The sequence below is a fragment of the Coturnix japonica genome, chromosome 1 (genome assembly GCF_001577835.2).
Source record: "Coturnix japonica isolate 7356 chromosome 1, Coturnix japonica 2.1, whole genome shotgun sequence".
NCBI classification, from domain to species: domain Eukaryota; kingdom Metazoa; phylum Chordata; class Aves; order Galliformes; family Phasianidae; genus Coturnix; species Coturnix japonica.
In genome coordinates, this window is record NC_029516.1 from 77,173,291 (window position 1) to 77,186,153 (window position 12,863).

The window sequence follows — 12,863 nt, forward strand, 5'->3', positions numbered from 1 at the left end:
ATGTTTACACCAACAGGGGAATGTCTGAAAAACAAAACAAACGCTCTCCTAACTGCCTAATCAAGAGCGTGGTCCTGCAGCCGGTGATATGGATGGGCACATCTAATAGTGTCACTTCAATGAGAAAAGGCAAGTCTTCCTGTTACTCTGTGATGGATAGACAGACTTCCCGCAGAGCTCCAGCAGGGGCTGTGTGTAATTAGAATTCAGCAGTAGTTAGCTGGCTGCTAACTGAGTGCTTTGCAGAAAGTTGCTTGGTGGAAACAAGTCAATAGCTCACCAAAAGCGAATATTTTGTGTGGGATCACAGAAAATGCCAGGGCTATGGCCATGCCAGAAACTGAACAGAGGAGTATTGTTTGAGGCATCACAGCTCTTTCTGTGGAGGAGGGTTCTTCCTTTGTGCGTGGAGAGGCAAATGTCTCATGGGTAGGACACAAATACTACGATGTTGTGATGCTCAGATGAGAAATCACTTAGGCTGAGCTGATGGAAGATTCAGAGCACTGAGAGGGAGCTGGGATTTGAGTTGCATGGAGAAAAATGGGATCCTTTCTCCATTAGAAGTGACAAATGAAAACATCTCTGTGAAGTAGGCTCTCACGTCCTTTCCTTGCAGCTTAGAGCAGAGAATGTTTTTCATTTAAAAACAGGAACAGATGGTGCTGCCCACACCTCTTTCCAATCCCTCTTTCCTTAGCCTTTTTGTTAGCAAACTCACACAGGATCTGGAGACTTAAGCTTGCTTCCCTCCCTCTTAATCTTGATGGAATTCAAACTTAGCTCTCAACTCCCACCAGGAGAGTCTTTGACTCACTAGGTGTTAAGATAGTCTGGATAAAGGCTGGAATCTGTTCCTGGCTGGCATGCTAACTGTGCCAGCATGTAAAACAAAATGCTAAATGCTCAGTACTGTCTTGTGGTTAGAGCAGTTGAATTTTACTTGTTTACTATAGCAAAGGATTCCATCTTTAAAGCTGTACTCAAACCCACAAATACTGGAAATGTGGTTTTCTGATAGAAAAGAAGGAAGAGGAGTGTTTACAGCCAACTTCAGGCACTTTCATTATGAGTTTTAGCAGTAACTAATATGTTGTAATGGATTCAGACCAAAGGAGTAATGGATAAATCCTACATCCTCCTGTGATGTTAGGCTGTGGCAAAATATCTATCACATCTGCCTTTCACGAGGTGCTAGTCCAATAAGTGCTCTAGGAAGCTTAGGAGATATAAGATGGGCTAAAAGGCTACAGCAGATTTGGGTGTGCCAAAAGTTGAGTTTTAGGCAAACAATGCCAGAAAACCCAGCTACTTACAAGTTTTGATTCCACTGTTCAGTAATGTATTGGTAAGATCTTGTAATTTGTGAGCAGCTTATGGCCAAAGTTCCATGTTAGGTGAACATCTTTCTGCAAGTAATATCATTGACAGTTGTATGAAAATCCCCTGTTATCATTTTGAGGGGCTCTGTCCCTTGGATTACTTTTCAGAATTACAGGTCAGCACTCATCTACTGAGAAAGGCAATTTTGAGTCCCTTTAAAAGAACCTGGGGTAATGTAACTTTGAGAAAGATGTGGTTGAGACTAAGGTATCTTTATTAAACAGTTCAGTGACTGCTTGTACACGCTGCCTTCTGCCAACTCTATTAGCTACTTTCTCTGAGAAGTAATGTACTTCCAAATAAATAAAAGTTGCCATTCAGTGTTCGAAGTTCTACAGATGTTTATCTGAATATATTTCTACACAAATTCCATATATTGACAAGCTTGTACTTGTGGAAAAAATGGTATTTCCTAATCCCGTGTTTGATTTTCTCTGTTAAGGACAAGATCCAATTGTCTAGATAGGAATAAACCTTGATGAAAGATGATATTTGTCTTTGTTAATCATGCAGAACACCCACAGCTCAAAGAAGCAGTAAGGTGAAATAATGCAGTTTCAATATCCAGCCTAGAAAATAAATTCTAGAAGGAATGGACCCTATGCTAATAGCCAGTATGGTAAATTCCTCACATAGAAAAGCTTTGTAGAGTGGTATTTGATGGTGTTTTTGTTTGTTCTCCTTCAGCAGTTTTCTTGCACATGCTTTTCAATTATCTTTTCCTTTTTTTTTGAAGATTGAAGAATGTCCTTACTCCCTCATAAAACTCCAGTGTCTTTTAAAAGATTTATATCATTTAGTGGTGAGCCTTGGGGGTTCCTGAGTTTTCTCACAAAGACAACCTAGATATTTCTCCATAGTGTATGGGGCTTGTTATGGCTGGCTATCGTGTGGGATAAAGTCATTCTGATGGAGCTGTCCTGATGCGAATCATGTCCCATGCCTGTCAAGCCTTGATTCCATCAGGAATCAACCTGCTTAAACAAGCAAACAAAAAAAAAAAAAAAGAGGGACTATATGATTAAATAATCTTTAATAAAAAATACAAATAATATAAAATATAATCAATAATAAATGTCTTACATGTGCTGACTGCAAGATTCTTTTGCATGAGTCTTGGCTGACATGACTCTTTTAGTACATGATCTTAGTATCCTAAGAAAATCTTAGGTGGGTTATCCTTTGTTATCTTCATTTTTGTGAAAGCATAACTAAAGCAATTTTGTGCTACTTATTTACCTTTAGATCATAAATATTAATTTAATTTGTCTAATCCACTGCCACTATAGGCAGAATGGATGACTCATGTGAGGAAGGCATCGGTAGCTTAGGTAGGATCTAAGCTCTGAATTAAAACTGTTCAGTTCTCTGTTACTGTTCCTGGGTTTGGAGGTTCACTGCAGGCCAGATTTCAGAAGTATATTCCAGATGTTTGTAGGACTATCTCTTATTGTCTATTGTCTATTACCTCTTTCTCCTACTTCTCACCTCGTGAGATGTATTTATCATGTTTTATAGGAGGAGGCTGTAGTCTCTGAATTCTCAGTCTTGTCCATTCAGTAAGTAAATTAACAGTATTGATTGACATGCATTTACAGTGATTGCATAACTACCTTTATTTTTTGTTCCCTACTCTGCAGTTTTTCTTTTTCCTTTTTAATTCAGATTCAGTTTGATTTAGAACAGCCTTTTTTTTTTTTTTTTTTTTGTCCAGTCACCCATGTTTCTCATCCTCTCTTCTCTGGAATCCAGGGTTATCTCTGTGTTTGAGTTATTTCCTGCTGATAAGCAGACTATAGTCCTTTAGCTACACCATACAATTGAAGTAGATATGACTAAACTGTGCCTATATTATCAGATTAATTTATCTCTTTAGCTTGCTAATGTTTGCTTGTTGCTAAAACAAAACCAAACAACTTTCACTTTATTCAGATGTTTTGCTGTTTTCAAAGTCCACTTATCTTTATGTAGTAGATTTCCTTAAGGATCATGAGTGCTTCTATACATATATTAAGCAAGAAAAAAATAGTAATAATTTATTTTTTTTATTATAATGCAGAAAAGCACTTACCAGGGCACAAGTTGTCCAAACTAACTGCAGAATTCCATCTGTGGTAATCCTTTTGAAACTTAAATTTGAGGATCATTTTGGTAGTGGTACCTGTCAAAACTGGGTTATCAATTAGATCAGTTGTTAAATCCAGTGTGCAAACTCTTCTGTCTTAGTCACATAAATACTGTCTAACAATTTTAGCCAAACAGACCTTTCTTCATCTGTAATACAAACAGGTAATTCAGATATGATGTCTAGTGATCACTGAGAAAAATGCAAATAACTAAGACTATATTTTATGCCTTTGTCTAGCCATTGGTCATCTCTACCGTTGTGAAACCACTGAATTCCTAGCATGGAGTATTTTCTCTTTGGAGTAGAAGAAAAATAAAAAGGGCTAAGGAGTGAAGAAAAAATATGGATTTTGTAGAGTTCCTCAAGATAATCACTTACACTAAAATTACTGCATTTCTTAAGATTCGCAGTTCTTGCAAAAAAATCACTGAAATGAATGTACATAAAAGACTAATTTTGTCCTCCTTGAATAATGACAGAGCTAACTTCATACTTTCTTTTTGTGCATATGCTAATAAATGACTTTTTGTACTACCTGACTAGATCTAATTTGTCACATTCTTTCATGTTTCAAGCACTGAAATCACTTTTTCCACCTGAGTGTAGCTTTAGGGTTACCTATGCCTTCTATCACCTATTAGAAGATTTCATGATGAAGAATGGTGTAGTGAGGTGCATTTAAAGGAACTTTATGTAGCAGTTTTTCCTTTTAAAGATAGATCTTCAGGTTCTTTTAAGAAAACTAAGTGGGGGAAATAAATAAGCTTCTTCCTTTAAATACAATCCAAGCAACAAATGTGCAAGCTTTCAGAAACTGACAAACACGTATCTATCGTTTGATGAAGATTTACTTCTTTGTCAAAACATGATTAATATCCCAAAGTTATTGGGACCTGGTGTATCACTTATGTAAACTGGATTTTTTCCAGTAATTCCTGGAAATTGCTAGAATAAATAACATTTTAATGGTGGCTTTGTCCTATATGGTGCTTTGCAAAATTTAGGTATTTCTGCAGACTTTAACATTAGGCTTGCTGTTGTTTTTTGGTTTTGTTTGCTTGTGAGTTTCTTTTTTCTTTTTCCTTCATTTCCAACTCTTCTTCTAAATCAGGCTTCATTCACAGTTTCATTAGGATAGCTATTTTCACAGAGAAAAATGCCTGAATGGAAATTGCTATGTTTTTGATAGTAAAACCATGTTATCTCAGCAAATAAATCTATTTTTGCTGGACACCTGTCCCATTTATCTAGGAAAAAATAGACCAATTTTTGAATTTTTAATGAAATGTTAAGAGCCTTGAATTTCAGAATGGTTTTGATTTGTTGCAATGCTTTTCTCACCTACTCTCTTGTACTTGAATCAGAACAGTGAATAAATTTCAGATGCTGCTAAGCCATTGGACTGTATTTCTGGCTGAACTGATTTCAGTAATCTTTATTAGTTGCAATTAGATGAGAACTATTTGATTTGAATTTTGAGTGGTCCTCTGTGGAGCCAGGAGTTGAATTTGGTGATCCTTGTGTGGTCAGTTCTAGCTCAGGATATTCTGTGATTCTATGATAATTCTTCTATGATGAACAGGCAACTAATAGAAAAAGTATACCCAGCTAGCTGCCCAGTCAGATAGAAACTTGAAATTCTCTTTGAAATCCTCTGCTATCTCTTTGGCCTTTTCTGATCCCCCCTTCATATAAATGATTTACTAGTATGCTCATAGAAAGAGAATACCTTGGAAACATCCATAAAACTTATATAAAGCTGTTTCAGTTTTCAGAGTGATTTTTAAGAAGTTGATGTAGTTTACATATGACCTCTCTCCTGCTATCGGTTTCCCCCCATGAGGTTGGTGACTTGTTGGTTGTGGAAGTGTTGGATTCAGTGTAGGACAGATTGCATGAATGAATTTCCAGTGTCTGTCATGAACGCAGATGAGAAGTAAATGCCTCCAGAAAGATTTTGGCAAAGAAGGAGCGAGGGGACTGGTCTAATTATATACAAAAAGACAGGTTCTCTTGAACTCAGTGTCACATGCTGTCCTTTAGTTTGGAGATTCATACACCTTTTTCTCTACTATCTCTTGAATTTGAGAAGCTACATCTTGTGTCACAGTTACTTCTTCATGACTGTTCTGCTTTTAAGCCCACACAGTATACTTTTCAATCTACAGCACTTACTTCTCCAGGAAAATCTCATCAAATATGTCTGTCTTTTTGCTGAATTTCAGTCATATGGTATATTGCATTGAACAATAGATTCCTTATTATCTTAGTATAAGAATAGATCTAGGTGCTCTTTCTGTGTAGCTTGAAAGCTAGGCACTTAATATCAAAATTATCTCTATCCTGATATGTATTTCTCTTCAGACTGAATAGTTTTCGTACAGTAGCTGCAAACAACTTTCAATGTGACTGCTTTTTTTTTCCTTTAATTTGTTTGTAGAAGTCATCTATTTAATTTTAAATCAAAGAACAGACCACAGAACACATGAGAAAAATAGTGTTGTGTTTTGCTGTGTTTGGCTGTGAGGAAACTTGCAGAAGAAAAACAAAGAAGGAACAACAAATAATTTGCAAACATTTCATAAGCCAATACAATGCATAAAACATGGATTTCTATATGATTTAATTATGATTCATATGTGATGAATAATGATTTACAGAGAGCTCATAAATAGAAAAAGTGCTGGTATTGATAGCAGTAGATAATTCATTTCAGTCATTGTGATTTAGAAAGGATTTAAATAAGTAGCTAGTAGCATAAGTGTTTAAAGTCCATTGAAGATACCCTCAGAGCATCTCCTATGAGAGCCCTTGGTGTTTTTTTTCATGATTGTTTTAAATTTGCTACTAATATTTGAAGAACTTTGTTGATATTATTTAAATATATTTTGAATAAAAATACTACCTAAGAATAACATTATTTTTTATTATGTGATATAATTTTTACAGTTAAGCATAATCTTCATTAGTATTTGTAAGTTTCCTGTAGATAATTCTCAGTGCATAAGTAGATCGTGTTGACTGCTGTTCCTTGTTCCAGCAGATGATTAGAAATCATACTGAGTTCAAAGAATTTCCAGCTCAAGGAAAAATTATTTTTTGTAGACTTATATGTGGTTAGATCCCTTGTCCTAACTTTTTAATGCTTCTAATAGATGCCTTTGTGCAAACCAAAGGTACTAATAAATAGGATAGATAAAGAAAACCATCAAAGCCCAGCTGAAATAGCTACAGAAGAGCAATCAAAAACATTTGCCAGTTCTCTGGAATATTAGACATTCATTACAAAGTCACTGCACAGCATAACTGTGGAGCAATAAGTTCACTTACATGCAAAACTGAATTGCTTCATGAGGCTGTGTTTATAATCTGAGCGCTCATATAAAGGCCAAATATTTTCCAGAGAGATTAAACTCACCTGGGTCCCAGTCTCTAGTGTGATTTCAGAAAATGAAATATACTTAGAAGTGCTACGTGCTACAGAAAATGAGATGTGATCCATCCTAGCTGAAAGCGTTGAGAAAAGCTCACAGCACCGTCACTGCAAGTTTCATGCACTTACAGAATGGTTTGGCTAGCCTGGAGTTTTGTGGCTTGTGGGCATCAGGAGAAAAAGATTCCTGGATGTGTTACATCCGCTCTGTGGGCTGTGGTCCATCTTTGGGGTCTGCCCAACATTTTGTACTCTGATGGGCTGTGTGGAGGTGGTTGGTGCTGAAACTTAACAGGACCCTAAACCTAGTTTTTACCTAGTGTTGTATATGTGTATACCTCCTTCCTTGTTACTCCAGCATCAGTGGCAGAGAACTTGAGGATTCCATTCTGTGGTCTACAGTCTTTTCTCTAACCCATGCCAGTACCATTCTTAAATGCATTATAAAGCTATATTTAGAAAGACTTCATATCACATAAGTGTAGGTGCCAATGTAACTCTCTATGTGAATTTTTTTGCTCTCGTTCTTTTTCCCCGTCTTTTGTTATCAAGCCATTCCACTTGGTTGCATTAGTTGCTGTTTTGAGAGCTGTTTATAATGGTTAAAGACAGCGTGTGAAATTGACAAAATGATGCTCCTTACTGCACAAGCAGGTGAATGTCTGTATGTGTGTAAAAAAGAAAACAGGGTTTTGCTCGTTTCATCAGAAAAGAGTCTTTTTAGTGTTATTTACATATACTCTGGTACCCATGGGCTGGGTAGTTGTGGTAATTGCAATTGTTTTGTAACATCACCAAATACAGAAGTAGAGTGAAACCACCAGATCAGTGGAATTTCATGGGGCTGGTACTGCAGAGCCAGTGCTTTGCCTTAGAGTAGGTAAAGCTTAAGGAGAATCAGCATACAAATGAGGACAGTGAGTGATTTGCACAGTGGCCTGCAGAGGTTTCATACAGAAGGAGGGGAAGAGACGAATGATCCAGGGAATATTTGAGGTGGATGTTTGCCAAAAGGGTATAATTTGCATGAAGTATATAAAGTAGTTGTTGGTGAAACAGCAGGAGAAAGAAAAGGGAAGAAATGCTCTGAAGGGGAGTCTGGAACAAATAGATGATCATGATGGAAAATGCTCACAGATAAAGGGACAAAAGAGCCTTAGTATATTGTCGCAGCTCCAGCAGATGCTCCTGCCAGTTTCAGGATCTGATTGCCCATTCCCAGCAGCCTCATCTCTTCGCTGTCACTTGCTTAGTCATGGGTGGCAATTGCCTTTGAGCATCTGCATTCAAGAAAGGTCTCTTGAGCTTAAGGGAGATGTGGAGTAGAAGAGAGAGCTCCATTTTATTTTTTTTTTATTTCCCTCCCACTGCTGTCTCAGTATTGTATCACTCCGCAGGTGTTGCTGCTCAGTCTCTGGCTGCTTGTCTAAAGTAGTCTGGGTATCGCTGCAGCTTTACTTTTCCAGGATAAAGCCCTCTTCTGTATCTGTGGTGAGCTCTTGTTTTGCAGGATCTCCCACTGCCTTGGAATTCTGCCTGATTAGAAATGGGGCCTTTGTGGACAGAAGCATTCCTGTTCAGATCTATCACCCAGTGGTGCTGCGAGGTGTATGCATGAGTAATCTTCCTCATTTTCTGTAATCTCAATTCTAAAACTAGTCCCTACCAAAAATGAGCAGAGCATCAGAGAGGGATCTTACAGAAACTAAAGTTGGTGAAAATGAAGGTAGCTAAGTACTATTACTGAGGTATTATTGTTTTCTGGGTTCTGGCTTAATTTATTCTTAGGTGTCCTGAACATTTGTAGATTTGATTCAAGGTAACTGTAAAGCAACTTATAGAACAATTACAGATTTAGGATGTGGAGGATGTTTTCTGTTATTCATTCATTCCCTGCCCAGTCATATACGCTCAGGTCAAATTAGAATATGAGGTCTATGTTGTCCTATGTGTGAATGTGCCACTTGCAAATTCATTGGTTTAGTATGCTTCTGTCTGCAACAGTATTTGGAGGAGAGTCCTGTCATGCGAGAGAGTCTGTTTCCAGTGTATGTTTATAAAACAGAAATGAATGAAATTAGTTTTCTGCAGTCCATTTCAATTGCAAAACACCTCCCCAAGTTTGTTGCAGAAACTGAAACTTGTGATATGTATTTCTCTTCAGACTGAAAACCTTCCTCTTTGCTGAATCTGCATTCTTTAACAAAAATAATCTGAACCAAAAATGCCAAAAGACTCCCAAAAATTATTTGATTCAACTTAGAATCTACTTCTCTAAACGTTACCTTTTCTTAAAATTAACAGCACTTTTACTGCTAAGTCTTATGAAATATGAATATGGATTAAATAAATCTGCATCTGTGTTGCATGAGGAGGAAGAGTGGGGTGAAAGTAAGATTTGAAGGTGCTTATTTGAAGGGTCCAGCTTAGTTTGTATTCTTCCCTCAGTGTGCTGCCTTTGTCATGTTCCTTGGGACTGTCAGATCTGAGTGGCTGTGCCCTGTCCTGAGTGATGTGATCTGTCTTGAAAATGCTAAGGTAGTCCTTCAGAAGGATATTCTGTGGCTTATGTGCGCATGCACACCTCTCATAGGAAAGACCTGCCTGTTGTGTATCTGTGTTCAGGATCAGAGAACAGGGGCATTTTGATGAAGTATCGTTCCATCTGTCTAAATCATTTAACTGGAGAGTTTTTCTACTTGTAGGTAAGCTGTGTCACCTTCTGAAGGTAACTCTTTGTCTCCATCTGTTAAAGAAAAAATCCAGTACAAGCGGGCTCCTGGGATTTAGCGGTGGTATAAATCCAGGCCTTTGTCTTTTTCAAAATAGAGACAGAAGCATTAAGAAATTAGAATTCGGAAGCAGGTCTAATGTGATTTGTTTTGTTTTCTGGGAAGTTCTCTCTGTTTTCCTCCTTGTTACTGAGAAGAATAGTGGTTATTTGAACATACTTCAAATAAAATGGAATTATATATAGACGTCTGAAATACAATGAAATCTCAGATCTGAAATTCTGTCTGCTTATGGGGGAGCTTGGCACAAATATTGTTTCAGTCTTTTTTTCCCCACATTTATTTTTTTTTCCTGCCATTTGCAAGTGTGTAGGATTCACTGGCTTATATCAATTTGGATTTATACAACAAATCTATGACAACTGTATCTTTTCAAGACGCTTTTCTAAACAAAACACATTACATTTATGGTATTATTATTGATCAGTTTCTTCACTTCCAGTCATGAGCTTGAAAATGTTTTCCAGAAAGCTTTTCCCAATTTGATTTTCAACTTTTCTGAAAAAAAAAAAAAACAAACAACTGAGAATTTCCTTTTTTTTTTTTTTTTTTCCTGACTGAGCTGCCTGAAAATCATGTTATGGGCACATGGTGCTGATGCTGAACTAGTGGCTTAAAAGATAATTCCTATAAACATTAGGATGGTATTTCTCCATTTTGCTATCTGTGTGGTTAGCATTTCCAGATAGACACTAGTGATTGGAATTCGTCTAACTTGTAGTATCTGTAGTATCTACCTTTAAACACTGACTTGTTGATGTACAGATTTGAAAACCCACAATGAAGCTGTTAATTAAAGTATAGAATTCAGAGTGTCCTGCTACAAGCAATTTAATTTGTATTCTATTTGGCATTCTGGAAATTACAGCAATGATTCTGGGTGATTGAAAGAGATACGTGTTCCTGATATTCTCACTTAAACTATCTCACATTCTTAAAATGCCAAGAAAAGTTCCCTTCTGACTGAAGACAAAATAAAGGAAAAAGATGGGAGAGTCTCTGAAATAGGCAATATTAATTAGGAATTTTAGAAAGGGCACGGGCTCAACCTGGCTGCGGTAGCATGTCTTCTTGCAGAGACATGTAATTCTTTGTTCTGACTGAGAAATATCTCATCTTATTTATGTGAAGATAAGAGAATGCAAGAAAGAAATTCTTTCACTTGGGCACAATCAAGCTGAGAAAGGGAGAAAATTAACCCAGCTGCCTGCAACTGTCATGAATCAGAGCTTGTAATCATTTTATAAAGGTATGGGCCACTCACAGTGATAAACAAATGCCCTTTTAATGTTATCCTGTTGCTGCATGACCTCCAGGTGACCTGGCTGGAATAGTTAACTCTGAGATTTTGACAAAATGCATTTAGATTTTCACAGATGGGAGCAAAATGACTAGAAATGCCCTGTAATGGAGGAACCAATTGAGGAATCCTCCTGGTAAACAACTATCGATACTTAAATCTGGGAGACTTTTTAAACACGTGTCAGTTGAGAAAAGTCATATAAATGAGCCTTGTAAAAGAGGAGAAGGATAATAAAAAATGCAATTACTGTGTTGTTTTGAGCGTGGTTCAGACTATGCTTAAGCTGCCTTTCACCTTGAGATAGGAATGGAGGCAAATTTGCACGAGCCTAAGGTTTGAGTACCTTTCGTCTCAGAAAAGAACTTCGACCATGTGGCAATTCCAATTTAGCATCATACAATCTGGAATTATTCAGTTCTCACTGCCTAAAACAAAGTGAAATTACTTTGCGTGGAAATATCTTGAGCAATATTTTCCATCTGTTTCAATTGCTAACACACAAACTGTATTCATGTGATAAATCATCCTGGTTTACTTTTTGAAACACTTATATTCATATTCTCTTATAAATAGAGAGAACTATCTCTAAGCACAGGAGAAAAAAAAAAAGTCCTTTGAGACTAACAGCTTTTCAATTGATGTGGTTTTGAATTGATCCCACTGTGGGATGGGAGGAAGCTGGATGACAAGATGAGATGCCAGAAATATGCAGCCAGCATCTTCTTGGGGTAGGATAGGAAACCTGTTTTTGTGGACTGTCCACATTGCCCGACACTATTTGCTGCAATCAGCATAAAGAAATACTTATTAAGAATACTGCATAGTGCTGCTTAGTCTGTGTAGACCAGCAGAGCCCTAGAGGCTGAGCAACTGTAACCACACAGGATGTTCAGTAATAACACCTAAAGAGTATTACATCTGAAATGCCTTATTGCTGTTATGAAATCCAAATCATAACAGTAAAAAGCTGGAGTCACGCTATGTATTTGCTTGAGTATAAGGTGTGCAGCAGACTGCAGTTTCCCTTGTACCTGTATTAGTATTGCCTATTCCTGAGTCAAGAAATAAGCCAAAAATTTAAAAAGCTGAAAGAAGGTCTTATGTTTCTAAAGATTTCTGATAACCTTGCTTTAAAACCCATAAGGTAATAGCAACCTACATAATGAAATGTATCTTTAAAGTTACAAGGCAATACCAGTATATTTCTCCTTTTCAATACAACATGATATTTGGATCATATCATGCAGAAAAGAAAGGTTGTATCCACATCTAAAATCAAAAGCTGATTATGGTCTAGGCACTAAAAGGCCATGTGCTCAATGAAAGCATTTTTCATCATGCTGTATAACTTATTATGCTTTGTATTCTATACAGTATTCTAACCTCATTGGAAATATCTACAAATGTGTTGTGTTTCTTTTATTTTAAATTTTAAACAAGTAAAGAAAGCTCATAGCTTCAGGTATTACATCCATATTATGTGCAAGTAGGAAGGTACTTTTCAAGTCAGCTTTTAAGTGTTTCAAATGAACTCCAGTCCTGAGTTTCACAATTACATTGAATTGTTTGAAATACATACATATATATATGTTTTTGTTTTTTTCCAAAGGATAAAATTGCCATCGTGTAAACATGTGGTGACTTGGGCTGTTAATTTTGAGTTAAAAAAAAACAAGAAACCAGTTAAGATGGGTTTCTTTTTTAAAAAAATTACTTCACAGTAGCAGAAGCCTCTTGTTTGAACAATAATTTCTATGGGTAACTAAGCAAGAACTCATTATTAATGGTTGTGCCAAGTGGGCCATGTAATTAAGGCTGCGGTAT